At 35.5% G+C, this 21,008-nt stretch overlaps 1 pseudogene; it reads left to right on the top strand.

Annotated features, from left to right (window-relative positions):
• The first annotated feature begins 6,146 nt into the window (after positions 1-6,146).
• LOC143582561 (uncharacterized) lies at positions 6,147-12,193 on the top strand (annotated as a pseudogene).
• Positions 12,194-21,008: the final 8,815 nt, after the last annotated feature.

Raw genomic sequence — 21,008 nt, forward strand, 5'->3', positions numbered from 1 at the left:
AAAACATCCAAGTATAAAAACTGTTGAAGATTTCCACGCCATATCCCCTTGCGCGGCGGGAACAACCACGCGCATCGAAGGGATAGAACTAAAATCTTCCAAAAAGCTAGTTTTAGATGTTCAGCGTGAGGTGCTCTAAGTGTGACTCCATGCGCTACTTAGTTATCTCCTGAAAGACACGTAAAACATTTGAATCAGTATAAACTGAGTGAGTTCACAAGTTTTAGTAACTTGATAAATCGTATTGCATCATAATCTTGATAAAAATCATTCTGGAACATAATTCTGATAGCATCATTAAAACACATGCTTGGTAAAACATAGTTCTATCAACATATTCTGATAAAATCGTTCCGCGGGTTACGCGCGAACATTTCTGGGAACTGTGCTCGTCTGTGTAAGTGGCGCTGCCACTACGAGCGAAACAAGTAATACTGTCCCGCGGGTTACGCGCGGACACTTCTGAAAAATCGTGCTCGTCTGTGTAAGTGGCGCTGCCACTACGAGCGAATAATACCGTCCCGCGGGTTACGCGCTGACGTTGTGCCGGAAAACAAGGCGCTCGTCTGCGTAAGAGGAGCGACCTCTACGAGCGGGCTCAAACCCATAGTACTGCCCCATGACCATACTAGGCACTCGTCTGTGTAAGAGGTGCGACCCCTACGAGTGGGCGGATCAAACCAGCAGTCCCTACCCTTAGAGTTCCAATGGTAAAGTGATCACTTACTCGAATTCTGGCGCACATACATCGTAAACCAAAGATAACCGTTTGCATTGCTCATCATGAAACATAATTTAAACATAATCGTTTACATAACTTGTAAGTATACCATGATAAATCGTAATTTAAGTACGTGTCCCTCGCCCCGAAAACAGTTTAAAAATAGTGAAAACAGTGAGAATAGGGGCTGTGAGACTCACCTGAGGTTCTTGTTAAGGGATTAATCGAGATTCGGGTTTTCTTGGTGTTGGCCTTTGAATTGAAGGTCTAGTAACTGGAACGGAATTGAAAATAACGGATGCTTGGGAGATGTTTAGTGCAAGTTTGCAGTTCTTAAGAGAGAAGTTTGAAGTGTGCTTGGGTGATAATTTAGGTTACATATTTATAGGCAAACTCAAGGGAACACAATCCCTTGCTTTAGGGGATTGTAATCTTTTCATATCTAGGTGTAATGATGATAAAGTATGGAAATTATTATTATTTATTTAAAAGTGGAGTAGTGGATAAAAGATTTGATTTGATTTAGTCAGGACATGCAGGTCTGGGGTTGGTGAGAATAGGGTGGCTGACAGTTGACTTTTCATGTTACAGTGTGCTTTTTCAGGAACTTTTGTCAGTGTACAGTAAAAAGTGAAAAATCTCTGAAACACGCTACTGTTTCCTTTTGGGCGGGAGTAATCTCCCTAAGTCTGGAGAATAGACTGTTCTGTGCGTATCGCTTTGTGCGCATAGCTTTCTGCGTGAAGGACATTTCTTTGCTGCGGGTAGGCACGTAACCTTCTCGCAGTTAGGGACATTGAGTTTCATTTGTAGATTCTCCAGGTGGTTTTGGTATTTCAACATAGTGATCAGTTATGTTGAAGTCAATTCCATCTTGGAGCTTCAGACAAACTAGCTCTCAATGTTCCCGCCATGCGGAAAGGTTAGTTCCCTTCCGCACGCGCATAAACGATTTAGGATGCACCCGCCTTAGCATCATGTGGGATGGTCAACCCATTAGACAACATAACGTTAAGGTATATGAAAACATAAAGCCAAAACATTCGCGCATGGCGCATATAACATATGCCCACGCTGGTTCTTAACATGGCGCGCTCGCGCAGGGCGCACATAACAAATGCACGCGCTGATTCTAACATGGCGCGCTTGCGCAGGGCGTACATAACAAATGCACGCGCTGTTTCTAATATGGCGCGCTCGCGCAAGGCGCATATAACATAATTACCTAATATTTAGGTTGATTACTTGGTTTAAGGGATTGGGAATTTACCGGGTGTCACACGGTTATTATGAAATGGTTAAATATGGTTTGGTTATCTGATTGGGCGTTTCTACTCTTGTGTTATGTTGATTGGGGAGATCTGGACGAGCCTCTTTTTCATTCGGTAACAAAAATCCGCTTATCGAATAAGAGGTTCAAGCATTCATTCTTAGGCGTTTTTTAAACGAGCCAAACGCTCTTACATCTGTCTGAATTAGATGTACATTTGAACAGTCTAATCAAGTGTCAAACAAACCCTTTAATTAAGTCTCGCAATGAAAGCTATGGATGGATTGAATTTAGTAAAAAGAAATTATATATTTGAGTTTATATGTGTCAACTCAATTAATCAATGAGTTTGAATTGGATGTTTTTATAACACTTGATAACTTAAGAGGTCTAAATGGGCGAGCAACACTTGCGACCACTTTTTGTCGCCACCACCTAATGTTGACCATTACATCATCGTCACAGACGCAGCCACTACACTGCTATCGTCGCTACACAAACCACCTTCGTTGTCACCACTGTCCATAACACAACCTTCGTTATCGCCACTTGTTACACCCCAACTAGCAATAGCGTAAGCGTAAGAGAATGTAACAGACACATCTGGTATCAACCATATTATTTATTAATAAAAATTAGCAAACTAATTTACATCATACTACATCATTTTAACTCCAGTTACATACTAGGTGTATCACAACATGAGCCAGTTCTTTAAGTCGTTTTATTTTCTACTAGCATACTTGCATCTATCTACAATAGTATTGGTCACAACTTGAACATATAGCATACAAACGTCTCATTCCAGTTTCGGTATACCTGAAAAGCATGTTAAAAATGGTCAACTACAAATAGTTTGTGAGTTTCACAAATTTTAAGCGTAATCGAATAAGCATATCCGTAATAATCATAATACATATACGATGTAATTATACTAAGCCACAAATGAACCCTTGACAGTACGTTGCTACCACATGGTCTCCACTACCCACATCAATCTCGTGGCCTCCACTACCAACGTCATGCCCCGAGTAGCTATGCTTAATACTACATAGCGTGTATGTATAAATATATGGTCATGTGCAATTGCAATAGTGTCATGGCAATCCATGCCAATTCAATTGGGTTCCTCAAACTGAAAATACAATTCACATGCCACAGGCCCATAGTTAATCACTTGTGTTTGTGGGGCATTTTCGTGTGTTAGCACTTAGATAATTCACATCATAATGCATTCCCATGCGTTTCATCTATATGTGTGTGTGTGTAAACATGTTTTTCACCCCGGGTATTCATTAAAACAGTTTAAAAAGAGGGGTCATGAAACTCACCTCATAGCGATATAGTCAGCACAATATACGTTTACAGCTCGTGCGCCTCGTTTATAATCTGATTCCTAAAATCGGTATTATACAGTTAATATTAATTTAAACTGAATTGGGTTATATATCTAGTTTGGGCATAGCTATTTACCCAGAAAGGTAGAAACACATCAGTATTATTAGATTGTGACGTTGTACAATGTCTAATGTTCAAAATCGGTTTTGGCTCAGTTTCACTGTTTACGTGCCGGACAAAGTTGTTCATTTAAGCGTTTTGAAAATAGATAAGATCACATAAACTTGAGTAAACGTGCTATTTGATAAACTGACTCAAACTATGAAGATAAATTAGGGTTTAGGTGTCCGGATTCGTTACAGGATCCGCTTCCGTTTCATACAGACTAAGTTATAAAAACGCGCACAATTCACCCAAATTGTCCGAATTTGCTTCAAAAGGTTCGATTTAACTAAATTTATCCAAAACTATGAAATTTTGCCACTCTTGTTGTTTTGATATCCCAGCATGTTCTTTAATCAGAACGTTGCCAGTTTTATCACAACTTATATCTGTTTAACTTTCAAATTAGTACAACTTTTTATCCGAAAATGTTTAAATCACAAAAATTTATACACTTGCTAATTATTAAGTGTAGATTTTTAAAAAAATATTTTTGAAAATATTAATTAATTTATTAATTTATAACAGTTCAGTTTAAATGTTATTTTAAACGATAATTCGTCCGCTTATACCAAACTATACACGAAAAATCCCATTATTTTTTTTTGAGTAGTCAAAATAACTTCAAAAGGTCCCAGTAAAATTTCTAGAATCAAACTAGTTAGCTAAAATACCTTTTTGAGCAATAACCAATTGTTAAAATTCAATTAAACACGAATCTAGAAACTATAGCTAGGATTATCCAATAGACTCAAAATTTTATGTGTAGTCTTGTACTGGCTTACCTGAGTTATCCATAAATTTTCAGAATTTTGCAAGCTAGTGTGCTATTTTTCATAATAAATCACCAATAAATAGTAATAAAATCACCAAAAATTCTCAGTTTATTGAAAAATTCTTAAATTTGAACAGGAACCTATTCATATAGTAAATAATATCCCTGAAAATGTTCATGAGCTAAAAATAAGCATGTCACAGTCTAGACCCAAACAGCCCCTAAACGAACTTTTCGGTTAATACCTTTGCGTTTTTTGCTTGTTTATGCCTTTATCTCGCGTTTCCAGGGTCTTGGCTAGCTAGGTAGTATATATGCATGCCAAGTAAAATAAAATCAAGCATGTAACATCAATAATCAAGCCTTGTAACATATGATTTTATTTAGGGTTCTAAATCGAGTTTTTGATTTGTAAAAACGCAATTCAAACCTTTTAATCCGTGTTTTTCACAAAAAAAAAAGTTTGACTCAATTTAATACTCATGTTTTGCTTCCAAAACTGTTTTTGTTCTATTCTGAATGGTTTTTTATGGTTAAACACTAATTTTCTTAATCAAACTTTAATCCTTGATTAAAAACAAGATCAAAACTCAACAAAATTAAGATTTTACCTCAAGTTTTTTATAGAAAAAGATGGAGAAAGAGTTGGTCCAAATGATGATGCAGGATATATTTGAACTATGGGGGTTTGGGAAAGTTTAAATGAGAAGAAACAAAGGGGACGGGGGCCATCAATTCCGATCGGAATTTGGGGGGGGGGGGGGGTTTCCTAGGCCCGTTTTTTCTTTTTCCTTCTTTTTCTCATTTTCCGCGCATGCACGATAATTCCCGAGTTCATTTTAAGCGCGAATTTGGTTTTTGGCTAAAAAAATTAGTTCGGGTGTGGTAAACAATGCAAAAACGAGTGTTTTTCGTCTAAATTTTGCAAATTATAAAAACGTACTATCTTGTAAAATTTCAAAATATTTTTACAATTTACTTAAAACATCTTAAATAAGTATTTCATAAGTCTTTTTCGGCTTGACGGATGATACAATGCTTGTTTTGATCTTAGCGTTTGCATTTAATACTATAGCGTATTGTTAACCGGAAATCTTTCCGTCTAACTAGTTTTCTACATACTAGGGCTTTAATATCATTATGTTAGTTACTATTATACATACATTACTTGTATCCCCCCCCCCCAATATATCTGAGTCATAAACAGTAACGTCCAGTTAATCGTTTACTCTTTACATAGTAGTTAGGATATACCTAATTTTGTCATGAATGTCATGCCACTGCCACCGCAACCACTGCTGCCAATGCATTGCACCTAGGTGTGTTTGTTTCAAGTATATAAAAGTTTAACACATTTTTACACTTCCATTGCAAAAGATCTCTTTTTTAAGGGGCTGTTTGTTTTTTCATAAAAAGTCTTAAAGAACTCTTTTGTCCGCGTCGCGCAGACCACGTACAAACGTTTAGGTCTGTAGAGTATTTGGTTTTTGGAAGACATTGCATTAAAAAGGTTCTACGCTTTCTATTTTTGCTAGAACTTTGACCAACCACTTAAAATATCTTCTATCCATTTCTCAATATTATCCATCTGTTCTTTCTTCTCGCTAAAAAAGGTTCCTTCTTCTTGCTAAAACCCTACCGCCGGTCTCCCCTTCACCTCCTCCCCCCCCCAACCTCTTCCGGCCTCCCCACCGCCTTTGCCGGCCACCCCCGTCTTTACCAGCCTCCCTACGAACTAGGGTTTGTTTTGACAGCCTTTACTCTCATTCTCTCTGGGCGATTCATTATCCCATATTATCAAGTACACACCTTTCCTTCTCCTTCACCAAAACACCATCGTTGACGATGACAATCTCCAGCGATATGATTTGGAGTTACTAATGGCGAATTTGGGTGGTGAAAAGCTAACTGAGGTGTTGAATGTTGAAGATATATTTTATGTTTATGAAGAGAAAGAACCAAGACTTTATGAAAATAAAGATGGGTTTATGCAAGTGAGAGTTATCTATTTTCTTGGATTTTAAGGTGAGGATGGAGATGGAAAACTGTAGGAAGATGCTTGGGGTGTTTGACGAGAACATTTGTTTATTGTTATTATATTTTTTGCTGAGAGATTTATAGATCTTTCTTTCTTTCATGATATGTTGTATTCAAATTGAAAGTTTAATTTATTGATTCAATTTTAATCAGATTTTCACAAGTCATAAAAGAACTTAAAATGGCCAATTTGCTCACATTCATGACCTAACTTTAACGGAAAAAAAAACACGAACTAGGTTATGATCATAGAACAAAGGTGTAACATTTGGAAACGTAAAGAACAAATCATGTCAATTTTATATATAACGAGTGTTGTTGCTTGTTTAGGTATTAGTTTTTTTGTTGTAGAAATTTTGTAAAAATTTTAGGTATAATAAATGTTGTTGTTTAGCAGTCTGCTGACGTTAAAAAACAAACTGTCCTTTTCTTATAAAATGCAAAGGTTTGGTCTATACCTCTTCCTCTACAGATGCATGTAGACGTGGTCCACGGATTACAGACATTTTACCTCTGAAAAAACAAACCGCACTTAAGTAAGTTACACATTCACTTCTAACTTTTGGTAATTCACAACTTCGACCCTCCAAACTTAATTTCTACTTAATAACAACTTGACACCTTATTGTGTTTCAATACTTTACACACAACGAACTACGACACATTATTATTCTCTTTTATCTATGCCTAACTACGTTAATGCTAAATTACTTTTATGACTTTATATCACTATCTAAATTACTTTTACGACTTTACACCACGACGACACTCTCATTTTCTTTTTATCTATTTCTAATGGCGTTCGCTATCTAAATTACGTTTATGACTTTACACCACGTCTAATGATGTTAGTGTCATGAACATAAAGTGTGTAACAAAGTAAAAAATGTGTAATGTCACGTGCGGGTAGGGATGGCAATCTTGATCCAAACCATTTTAAATGGGTCAATTTGGGTTGATTTAAAAATTAAATGGGTTGGTTTGGGTCAGAGATTTTAACTAAATGGGTCAAAATGAGTCATTTGAAATTTCATTTTGTTATTTTTGGGTCAAAATGGGTCGGCATATTCAAGAAAATTGATCGATGTAGGTTAGTGTCCTAAGGAAATGTGACAGATTTCGGATCGACACGAAACGGGTTTGAGATTGGAACGGGTTCGGTTCAGGTTTCAAGTCGACACAAATGATATTAACAGGTACATGAATGATATTAACATTTTTTCTCATAATTAGGTTTATAGATTACAAAATTAACAAGAGATTAGTGCGTACCAGATTCTCCTAATTAAGAGGTCAGAGATGATGAGATAGTGTTGTCGGAGCATTAGACTGCTGTTGGAGGAGGGTGATGGTGGTGCAACGGCGGACCTGAGTTGATTTGATGCCGAACACAGCAAATCTCCATCTTTTTACCACCACACACCTTCATCTTTGTAGGCTGAATCGCCCGCCTCCGTCATCATAGACCGCCGTGGCCTACCGCCACCACTAAATCGTTTTTCTTTTTTCAAGAGCAGAAAAGAAGGGAGTGTTGGGTTCAGGGCCGGTTTCGAGAAAACAAAAAAATTTTTGAGCCGAAGACGAAATATTTTTTGGGCCTTAAGTAAAAGAAGTATTTTATTGGGTTTAAATAGTTTAATTTTCATATAGGCTTACTTGGTTATAATTTAGGTTGTGTAAAAAACTTTTGTATATAAAAAAAATTAAAAATGTCTCAAATGAGGCTAGAACCCACAACCACTTGGTTGTGAGTAATACCATTTACCACTAGACTAAACTAGTGGTTATGTAATTATGTTTAAACATTAAATATGCATATTGTTTTTAATAAAAATACATATAATTTCTTTCAAAAAAAATCGGGCCTAGCGGGGTATCGGGCATGTGACTGTCGACCACCCTGCCACCCCTAAGGGCCGGCCTTGGTTGGGTTGGGTTGAGTTGGTGAATGGTGAAGAAGGAAGGGAGGGTGGGGTTGGGGTTGGGGTTGGGGTTGGTCGCTGGTCGTATGTCGGAGACGAAGAGGAAAGAGATTGTTTGGTACGGGGTAATGGAATAGATGAGGGAATGGAATGGACGTGGTAATGGAATGGAGAAAGGAATGAAATAGATCATTACCATTCCATTGTCATGTTTGATTACTATGTAAGAATGGAATGATTAATCACTTTATCATTATTAATATTTTTATTAGTAATAATAATAATAAATAAATAAATAAATAATATTAATAATAAATGAATATTCATAATAAGTATTTTTAGGACCTCGTGCTGCAACGAGATCGTTAAACTGTATATGCGTTGTGAAATGTTAACTCATCTAATTTAAAAATAAAATATATTGATAATGTAGTAATAGTTCTAATATAATAATAGTTATATTATAATATACAAAACGATAATGATAATATAATAACTATAATTAGAAAATAATAATAATAATAATATAATTATAATTTTATAATAGTAATAATGATGTTGACTTTTTGACTTTTTCATTCTTTGAAGGAATGAAAAAAAAATACCAATACCTAAAATAATGAAAATCCTAAAAATGGAAGGAGTTTTATTCCATTGGAATGATCCATTCCATTCATGCATGGTAACCAAACATGTTTTTTTTCATTCCTTTGATGGCTTATTACATTCTACCTTCCATTCCTCTATAACAAACACTACCTAAGTATTTTTATAATATAATTAATTTTCTTTTTTATTTTTTTATTTTTAGGTTTAATAGTAAGGGCCCTTTTTGTAACTCCACATACACTTAACTGAATAACTTAATGTTCATCCAATGTAGGGACTACCCGAGAGCAAACCACAGGGAACAAACATGCTATTTTAAAAAGATGGGGACTAAAGGTGAAAAAATGGCAAACCACTGGGACTATAAAACGAAAACATACTGTTTTTTTTTATTATTATTTTCTTTATACACAAATGCTGTTGTTAGTAAAAAAGAAAGTTTTATGTGCGAAATGTAAAATGTGTTTTTTATTTGTAACTCAATGTTTTTTTATTTCATTAAAAATAATTTTAATTTATTTTTTTAATCATATTTTTGTTGTTATATCGAGTATCGGTATTGTATCGATTTCGTAATGAAATGAACAAATTCCGACCATATTCTCACCGCAACGCGTGAAGGTATTCAACTAGTTATTATAAATTATAAATTGCAAATTAAATCCATAGACCGTTAAGCGACATTCAGCTCCCAATACCTTACATCTAAAAAAAATTATGGATATGGAAGAGAATAAGTGTCGGTGTTATTACCTATCATTCTTACATAGAAGGTTATTAATGAGTGCAGAAATAGTTCATATATAAAATAAATATAAAACGATTTTATTTAGAGTACAATATAGAAAAGTTAGAAAAGCAGTAAATTACATATTTACATGACAATTACAACTGAAATAAATAACTACGAGACAAAAAAGTAAACTAGAAACATTTTGGCTTGTAAGGTGTTTATTGCAATAAAAAGGTTTGTAGGGGGGATTGAGCAAATAAAGACGGTTTGTAGGGAAAATCTGCAATTGTACTTTTCTCTGATTTTATACAGGCATATACATACACCATCACTTTCATTGAATAGAAATAACCTCCCCCATCTTCCATGAACGTTGCATGCATTCATGTCTTATACATGTTCATGAACAATGTGGATGTCCTTCATGTCTTATACATGTTCATGAACTATTAATGAAAGTCGATATAGCTATGAGTTGAAATGGATGTTGATATGAATGAGCATACATACTAACTTGAGGTTAATTTAAGGTATTAATTTGTATCTGCGTAGACGACTTGATGTTAATTTTAGATATTCGTATTTGTGTAAACTTGTGAGGTTGGATTAGTTACTCAAATGCATAAAGTGTGTTGAACTAGGTCCTGGTGTTTAAGGAAGTTGGAATAGTGGAGGGGAGTTGTATCCATGTATGCAGTTTGGTGAACAAAAGAAGCAAGCACAATTAACCTGTAAATAATTTTTCTGTATAGATCTATGAGTGCAAATTGTTGTGATACCAAAACCATCAAGTATTTGAAGTTGTTACTGGTTTTCCGAATGTAGATTCACCAACACTACGACCGCTCATGGCCGCCCCAAGGAAGCCCTCCCCTTCAAGTTTCGATTCTTAAATCTCGTATTCGATACATCAACTTAGCATCTGCTCAAATGTATTAGTACTTGTTTTGCAGGTTCTTCTTATGCACAGCGGCCACTTCTTCCCCCCACGCCCTCCTCTACTTCATCCTCCACCGTCCACAACCATCGTCAAGCCCGGACATGCTGCATCCACACAGAATACCAGTAAGCCGTCTACCTCAGACAGTGGTAACCATCCAGATAATGCTTTTGTCATGATATTGAGGTGTGCAATCGTATATGTCATCATCATGATGATTAGAGAAGGTAGGGGACTGAATCAGACATCTGCTTTACGTTATCTGAACTACAACTTATCTACACGATTTGATAGAAGAGATATGAATAAAGAATGTGCAATTATACCTGGGTAATAAATCAATGCTATGTTGCTATGTCAGTGGTCTAGTGTGTGCATTCTCTAGATTATGATCTAGTCAATATTAAAGTAGGCTAATATGAACAGGACATAGCGTTTGAGACAAACACATTTAAGCAAAACACTTTATAGGGCTTGATCTTGGTCTGTATCTGACTCCTACAGACAGGGCATAGATGAAGGTCGGTCCCACATTCGCAACATGCCTGAAAAGAAACAAAAATATAAATAAAATATGTTATTTGAAAGCGGATTCCTCCTTACGATCTGCAAGACGACCTGGAGTTAATTTTAGGTATTCGTATTTGCGCAAACTTGTGAGGTTAATTTTAGGTATTTCTTATCTGCGTAGACAACTTGAGGTTAATTTTAGGTATTTGTATGCATACAATGTAGTCAATTGGGGCCTAGGTTTAAGAATGTTGGCATAATTCGGGAAGTTGTATCCATGTATGTATTGTAATATATTTTTGTAAAAGAAAGAAATAAACACAAATATGATCATGATAACATGTAATCAACTTTTCTATATGGATATTTAAAAGTGCCAAATTTTGGTTCTTGAATATTGTATTCATTACATCAACATAGCATCTGCTAAATTGTCTTAATTACTTCTTTCGGAGGCTCACCAACACTATCGCACCTACTTCCACCGTCCACAACACATGTTGGATCCATAGAGAAAGCCACTGAGCCACCTACATTAGACCACACTAACAATCCAGATGATTCTTTTTCCCCGTTACTGGTGTGTGGAATCCTATATCACATCATCAGTCACCGGAATATAGCAGGTATGTGACTAAATTAGACATAGAATGCTTTTGTGTTTTTGTTTTTTGAACTGCAACTTTACAACATGATTTGGTAGATGAGATATGAATAAAGAATGTTTTAATAAGGGTAAACATGTTTTTATTTCAGAAGTGGCTCCGAGCAGGTCCAGCAAAGACCCCGCTGAGGGCTGTTGACAGATGAGCAGACTCACGTCACACCGGAACGCAGTCTTAACCAAGAGCTTGCCTCTCTCTTTTATGACATCGACAATCATCCTAACCAATCGATTGGCTCAACCTCAACTAACCTAAACCCACCCCCCTCATCCACATACAACCTTAACCCCCTGTCTCCCAACTATTTTAACCCACCTTCACCGGACTACGTGGTATCAATCCCTGATTCACCTCCACTATCACCACCGCCATCAGCCCCGCCATCACCCCCACTAGCACGCCTGCGTATCCCGTACGGCGTACGGGATAGGCTTCCAGATTGGTTTCCCTAGGAGGCTCGTGCAAGACATATTTTTGGAAGAGCTGTTGGATCAAATATAGGAAACTCTGAACTGCAACTTCACTACACGATATGATAGATGAGGGTATATTTGAATATAGTAGGTATGGGACTTAATCAGACAATAATGCTTTTGTGATTTTGTTTTATAAAGTGCAACTTCACTACATGTGACATTTGTCAATTTCGGGTTATTTTATACTTGTATTCTTAATGTAAACTCGACCCGTTTTGTATCTCGAACCTTTCGATATTATCAAAATGATGAATTGTATGTTAAATATTTGTTTTATAGTTGTTGGATAAAAAAACACCCTTTTCGGTTCTTAAAATTCCCCGAAAACGCTCAAAACGAACTCCAGGGACTAAAACTACCAAAATGGAGACTTGAAGGACCCATTTGTAGTTTGTGCTTTCTTGGGTCTATAACCAACCCATTTTCATGAAACACCCTTTATGAAAGACCCATTCAACTTACCCTATATATACACACCCATCTTCTTCATTTGTGCTTGCTCATTTCTTCATTTCTCTCTCAAATTCTTGAATTCTAAGGTTGTTCTTCATAAGCTAATCTTTCATTTTAACTAACTTCTCAATACTTAAAGCTTGATGTTACAACATATATATAATATACACTCCTTGTTTACCTTCGGTCTTTCATTTCTCCGGTCTCGGCCGGTTGAAATGTCGGGCTAGTAAGGCAAGGTTACATGGAGGACTTTGTAGTCCTTGTTTATATATTTAACAAATCTAACCATATAACTTGTTATACTTGCTTAACTTCTACATATTTTAGTTTATTGTTCATATTTGTCAAGTTCCATGGTATTGGGTATGTGGTGACTAGCCTCGGTTTCAACCTGAGTTAAGAACCGAACCAAAAACCGAACTTTTGTTTAAAAGCATTATTGTTAACTTTTTGAATGTAAAACTTGAGTATTATTATTTATAAGTTATTTTACAAGTTCCGTGGTAATTGGGTATGTGGTAACCAACCTCGGTCTTATTCCGAGTCAAGGACCGAATCAAAAACCGAACTTTTGTTTAAAAGCTTTATTGTTAACTTTTTGAATGTAAAACTTGAGTATTATTATTTATAAGTTATTTTACAAGTTCCATGGTAATTGGGTATGTGGTAACCATCCTCGGTCTTATTCCGAGTCGAGGACCGAACCAAAAACCGAACTAAACCGAGTTCACTCGCTTAAGACACACAAGTGTGTTTTTAGCCACCAAAACTCATATTTTTCTTCAAGATTATATTTTAAATCAATTTTAGTTAATTTCTAAACATACTTGGCATGTCGGTAACCAACCTGATCTTATAACAAGTTCGAACCGATAAGGTCGTATACTCGCTTAACGAACGTTAAGGTTCTTCACAATAGAACTACATACTTGGTTAAGTCTATTTTGATTTTATTGAGTTATCTCATAACATTTATTATTTTGGGAAGTTAACTATGAGCTTGGTCAATTATCAAGTCTCGAACCGACAAACCCGAACACTCGTTTAAACCTCGTTTTGGTATTCTTATAACCAAGGGTTTTGCAATATCGCATTTTAACCCACATTATTACTTAACATAGGTTGAGTAAAAAAAGAAAAAAACTAATGAATAGAATACCGAAACCCGGTTTCGAGTAAACTTATTTTACAAAACTCGTTTCTTTAATTTCTCAAATATTTACATTTTAAATCCTAAACTTTATTTATTTACTTTATTTGTCATGTATTTTATTTTAAACCCTTCCAAGACTACTTACTAACACGAGACCCGTTTAATATAGGTCTTGCTCGTTAAACCGATCTCTCCGATTATTCACGACACTATCTTTCAAGTTACTTGTTAATGTGAGTACTTTTTCATCCCCCGTTTTCCATCTTTCGTTTTGGGGGTGGCATTGCATACTTATTCAAATTCAAATGATTTATACTTGAGTCTTAAACCACAACACGTATTGTATATGTTTACTTAAATAAATGCTCGATTTGGTGTTATATGCTTTACATGATTATGTGCAAATTCTTGAATGCTAAGGCGGGTAGCCTCATCAAAGTATGATCATACGTTAATTCCGAGTATATATGGTATCCCCATATAGAAAGGTGTCGTCAATGTATTCTTATTGACGATTTCATTATTGTCGTCAATGTATTCTTATTGACGGTTCGTCAATGTATTCTTATTGACGGTTTTATTATCTAAATTGTTGCTATTATTTATTGTTTTTATATACTAGTTGTGGATTTTATACTATATACTTATTGTCCAAAACTATGAAAATTGCTCACCAACCTTCGTGTTGACAAACTCTATTTTATGCAATGTTACAGGTTTGATGTTAGCTTGATTGGATTACTTGAAGAAACTTATTATCTTGGCTTTAGGATATTAGAAAATAAAAGAACAAGTTATTTGTTTATCTATCTATTTGGCATTTTGTATGAATAATTGTTGTGTTATTTATGATGATATGGATTTAAATGAGTTGTTTAAATATTGTAACTTTATAGTGTCATTGTGCAATGAGCAATCATGTCACGCCTCGACGTTTCCACCTTCATTGATCGGGGTGTGACACTACATGATATGATATATGAGGGCATATGAGATGTGAATAAACAATGTGCAACTATAACTAATAATGAATCAATGCAATGCTAGTGGTCTACTGTGTGCGTTGTTTAGATCACCCTTGAGATTGTTGGGAATATGAGAATGTGCAATTATACCTGCTAATGAATCAGCTAATGATGACTATAATACAACTTAAATGAAATCACTAACTGATTGGAAATTGATTAAGATAACCCGTAAGATTGATTTGGATGCTATTCAAAGTTTAGTTATAAAAATATGGTTTTAAAAACATTAAGCTTGGTGATTATTAATTATCCGCATCGTCGGGTGTTTTTTTGTACTTAAAATTGCATATTGGAGGTGATCAAGCTGGTTTTGATGAATCAGGTCAAATAGAAAGTTAGTCATTTAGGACCAAATTTATTTTTAAGTGCTTACAAATAATCAAATAGACGTGGAGGTGCACAAAATTGGTTTTGGGACCAAACTAGTTCGGTTTAAAACAATTCAGTTCGGTCAACAAAAATAAGGATCAAGTTTTGAGCAAATCGGTTCGGTTTGAATTGATTTGTAGGGGGGAATAATCAAATCAATTCAAAACCTCTTTTTATCATGATCATTTCGATATTGACAAGTTTCGAATATGTTTCATCGTTATCTATGTACACACATACATATTATTTTATTTAACTTAGTTTATAATAGGTTCCAGTGTCACACCCCAACCTAAGGCTGAAATACCGGGGCGTGAGCTGATTGTTCACAGCTCAAGGTACTATCATAAAATAAATATGACAATATATATTAAATTAATTATTTCCAATTAAGTGCACAATCATTCAAAACATAAACAATTAATCCAAAAACAAATAAACTATTCTAAACATGATAGAATTATATATAGTCTTCATTGATTTTCCTAAGGTCTTTTCTAGATGTCCTTAACGTCAAACTTCAAGTCAAAACGATAACCTTCATATGCGTAGAAAATAAATAGAGTTTGTCAACACTAGGTTGAGTGAGATTATCACCAGTTTTGCATGATATAATAATAATATAAATAAATAAGCACAACGAAATAAAAGCGGTAATAAACAATCAAACCACAAACAAATAGTGTGTCAATTAACCATGCCTCACGAACACGGGCTATGACTACAATGACTGCATAAAACTGTGAGTGTCGGTTTACCATCGCCAAGCGAATCGGGCTTTGGTTACTAAGACGGCGTATGATCATACTGACATGCTAGACTTCTGATGGACCTCTCCGAAAATGATAGAATATAAGCACATAAGCAATTAGCAAATAACATTTGATCAAAATACACACAATCATTCGTTTGCTAGTTTTGTGTACATGTGTAGTATGAAAATATGAATTAGATATTAGTACTAGTACGTATTGTAACACCGTGAAAATACCCCATCTAATATTGGCTAAAAATGTAAATTCTGAAAGTTAGAAGGTTGAAAATGAAAATTCTGAATTTTAAGACATATCGCGCTATGCGATGGTATATGAATAACACCATCACGCTATGCGACAGAGTTTCACACAAATCAAGAAAAAAGGAGGCGCCGCGCTACGCGACGGCCAAACTAAATGGTCCATCGCGCTACGCGATGACCATGTTAAGTAATCAGATCCACATGTCAACACGTGGCGTAATCTCATGAATTGCGGCATCGCGTTACGCAATGGCCACTGGAAAGAAGCATCGCGTTACGCGATAGGTTGCAAAACTCGACTATAAAAGGGTAGCTACAGGTTCAAGCTCAAACCATCCCATTTCACCTTCAGTTTCACATAGTTAACCTAGGGAATCATGCCAAGGTGTTCCGAGGTTCTGAGAGCTTGTTTTCGCGAAGAAACGAGGTTCTGAAGCGCTGCCAGCACTCCGTTGATCTATTAAACGAAACACTGACGTTGAGCTGCTGACTTTCTTAGTTCTTATTCTCAACTAGCTGATAAGGTAGGAATATGCTTTAAGTTCATTTATTACATAGTTATTAGAACCTAGTTAAGGATATAGTCATTAAACTGTAAATGTTTTCCAAGTAAAGTTTTACTAAAGTAAAGATGTTGCTTCCATGAGAAGTAATGTTAACAAAACTATATTTTTGACTGGCACGTAGTAACTGGAAAGGGGATATCATTAGTAGACTCTTCTTGCCTAAGGTAAGTAATTCATACAAATCCCAATCAACTGCGGGACCCGTTTACTTACCTGGAGAAGTTTGCCAACGTGATAAACTTTATTAGGCCAAAGCGTGCTATCCCAAACATCATATGTAAATACAAAGTATATTTTAATAAACGACTATAACTCTACTAAGGTTAGGTCAGACCTACGAGTCTGCTGAACTGAATCAGACTTAAAGTCAGCTGATCAGACCAAAAGTCTGCTAAACTAATCAGACTTCAGGTCTGCTGATTAATCAAGAAACACCATCAAGGTGCTGATACATGCCTATTACAAATATAGGTTAATAAAATACTGAAAGGAAAGGTTCTGAATATCACCGAACTGACAACAACAGGTGAACACGTTAAACCTTTTACTGTCTGAACTGATTTTACTCTTGTAATAGATATGTTGTTTATTGCAAAGAGTCTGATATATGTTTGCATGAGATTATATGTCTCTAAAATCGTTATGATACAAAATATATAATAAAAAGCAACTCAGACCGAATACACATGTGTTTGGATCCATACATAACTGATAATTGGCATACAAAACCAAGTCAGTCATAACCAGTTATCCATAAGGGTCACATAGCCTAGGGGAAGGTAGTCTCCGAACAGGGGCTATGTACTCGGAAAACCTTTGAATTGTGTGTGTAGGGCACTGGTACAAACCCCGGGAATGACAGGCGTTCCTGCTGAGTTTGTGAAACAAAAAACTATATTTATATTTAATGATTGTTATAAACTGTTTTATTGAGTCAACATTTCACCAACATATAGCTGACGTGTTTTTCCCACCCATGCAGGTAACTAGGTACTGATACTGATAGACAAGGATTTAGAGTCATGAAGATAGATGATCGCTCGAGATGGCTCTATTTTTTAATATACGAATTGTTGTAATAATAATATAACACTGTTTTGTAACTGAAACTTGGGTATTTAATTCCCAAGAATTTTGCAATGTAAATTAATATTTTAATATATAAGACTTCCGTTAAAATGAACCCGCTACTTTGATATATATTTACAAAACAGGTACCGACTGGGTAGTCACGCCTAGGCCCTCGACCGGGGTGTGACACGCATATATCCCCAAAATGTTCGAAAATAGTAAAAGAGAGGGGAATGATAAAAACTCACCTTGATTCATAGGTAAGCGAATAAAAACAATAATAGACGATTAAGAAATAAGCAGATCGTCCTCTAATGCGTCGAACGAAACAAACCAAACGAACCTGAAACTTTGAGGTAAATAAATATGAGTAAAACCGAACTCTTTGCCCCTGGAATCGTTCCAAACTGACGTCTAGAACTCCGGTTATGATAATTTAAATGTTTAAGCGAGCTGGTACTGACCAGAATCTGACCAGCGAGTCGGAAGTCGGGTTTTGGTTAGTAGCCTTAAAATCACCTTACAAAAATAAAAGTCGTCTGGACCGAACTTCGGTTCCAACCAGAAGAATGAGAAACTCAGTAGTCAAACTTGTTGACTATTATGCCCTTTAACGGGTTTTAAACGAATTGACCCGTCAACACCCATCAATCTCAGAAATTGATTGAAGTTTCCTACTTGAGGAGATTTGAAATCGCCGTCAACATCCCGGTGTAGGTCCGGGATACTCCTTTGTAATTCGTGACCTAATTAGAAAACATCTTGCTTCAAACATAGGAGTTGTAAGAGTCAAATTCAGAAAAAAAACCATATTGACTATGGAATATATAAGAATGATTTACAACTCACAACTTACCCGGAAAGTGAATGAATCAACCGAAAAGTGAAGTCAAAGGTTGTTGTACAGGTAAAGTCAACCACCGAAGCTTGAATCTTCAAGTAAAATGGCCAAAACGAAGTATATTATGGTAACCAGAAGCAAGTGACTGCTGGGAATGTTTATTTAGGGTTTAGGGAAGTTTGTGGCAGGTATAATATGTGTTGTTTATATAATATATGCAAAAACAAACCAAATATAGCTAGTTTACTCATTTAAGAAACCGAATCAAGTTTTAATGATCAAATCAATTGAAAGTGCAGCCATAATTCAATCTTGAGGAAGGGTTAATGTAAGTGGACAAGTACTTAGTCTATATTAGTTTTCTTGGGGCTAAAATCACGCGATAATAAACAAAAATAAACGATTTTGTGCCAAAAACGAACTAGGCAGCATAATAAACAAAAGATTCTATGCAGGTATGTGGAGGTGGCGCAAGACGGGCCTGGACCCTTGTGACTGCGTGGCGCCCCGTGTGCAAGGGAGTAAAAGTTTGTTTTTTTGATTATATAGGTCCTTGAACTTTCTAAAATGACTATTTCTTGATTATTTTAAAGTTTAAACAAAGAATGAACAACTTTAAGAACATAAAGGGTACAAAATAAAAATACCAATCTTAAATACTTATAATTGCATGATTTTATTAATAATAAAGATCCGAATAATGTTCCCGAATCGGGTCACATGTAAACGAATACGAGTACGAAAAATCCGAGATATTACATCCAGCAGTAATCTCTATATTACCATTTTTAGTTACATCTTTAAGTTCATGAGTTTGATAACCATACGTATATGTGTACATAATTAAGTTGATTAAATATTTGTTGAGAAGTTTATGATTTTTATATAACTCGTCAATTAACTTAATTACTCCCATCCAACTTAATCATTTAAACATGACTGTTGGTTGGGTCGGTAAGGAAAAACACAACCAACTTTGGGAATTAATCAAATATCATTCGCCATTAACAAGGTAAACATCTAGAGAGACGTTCACTAGTATTTTAAACCTTTAAAGTTAATTTTTCTGACTTCTTTGGGGATTAAACATGACTGTTGTCTTCATATTAACACTCGTTCACCGAAATTTAAAATTACACTGTATCCATTCAATTGTAAAAGGAGTCGTTCCTAAAATGGTGCGGGTTCAAGTGACAATGATGAACAAACGTGTAGATATAGTAGTATTGGGGATTTTGCGGGTGTGTTAAAAAAAGTGGCGTTGGTTTCCAAATACATAAGATGATGTAGATTGGAAATGGTGTAATTAGGCCAATGGTCTTAAGTACTTCCAGAAAACTAGTAAATAGATAGAGGGATAGAGGAGGGATGTTATATACCTGGGTATCTAACGGCTTGGATGTTACAAGACAAAATACAGAAAAAACACCCGATGAGCTTCCAAAACCGAGTAAAAGGATACATAATTCACCACCTAAAACTCAAGTATAGCCGTATAGGTTCCAAAGAACACCACCTAAGTTGCTACCTTGGATTAGCAATGGAAATGTTAGGTAGTAAATAGTATAGGGGAAATAAATAGCTAATTTGAGAGTAATCTCCTTCTCTTCTGTGATTCTTCTGCTACCATTCTTTAGCTCTTGATCTATCGATTACCATTTTGTATCATAACAGGATATAACAAAACAGGTTTGTTACAGCCTCAGTTAGTTGTTTGGTTTAAGTATTTATGGGTTTACATTGCTGCATATCAATTAATTAGGTTATTTTGAGCATAAGAAGTATGATATTTAATAGTATAAGGAATTCCGTAAGAAGTATGCATTGTTTCTAACTTTTCATATGAACTGAGAATTGAAGTGAAACTAATGAGTTGGACTTAGAAAATTAATTTGTATGAGTATGTGCATTCAGCTTTGAAAACGGGATATATTAGCTATTTGGTCATGAGTTAATTAGTTAACCTGAGCCATTTGGGTTGTAGCCCAGTGTTAAGAAGCAAAGCTTTTTGTTGAAGAAGACCTAAGTTTTAAACTTTAGCAAGCTTTAATTTAGGAGTAGTGTGGTGAGTGTGTTTAGCCTTCCAAAAAAAAAGTTAACTTGAATAAACTCGAAAGAATGCCTCGGTCATGGGTTCACACAGTATCTTTTAAGGGGTATATGCTACGGTTGACTTCTGGGTTAGACCATGGCCAATGCAAAGCATTTGGCTTATGTGGATTTAGCATTTGACCTGGAATGCATTGGAGGTGTTTTCATTTGAGTGGAATGTTTTTGGGGAAGAATAATGCATTTGGTGGGATGGTGAGCCCCTGTGTTTGTTTTGTATTTGTTTTATTCTTTACTTA

This window comes from Bidens hawaiensis, unplaced genomic scaffold (assembly GCF_021521415.1).
Source record: "Bidens hawaiensis isolate Kalapana, Puna unplaced genomic scaffold, B.hawaiensis_p1.1 tig00031786_1, whole genome shotgun sequence".
Taxonomy (NCBI): Eukaryota; Viridiplantae; Streptophyta; class Magnoliopsida; order Asterales; family Asteraceae; genus Bidens; species Bidens hawaiensis.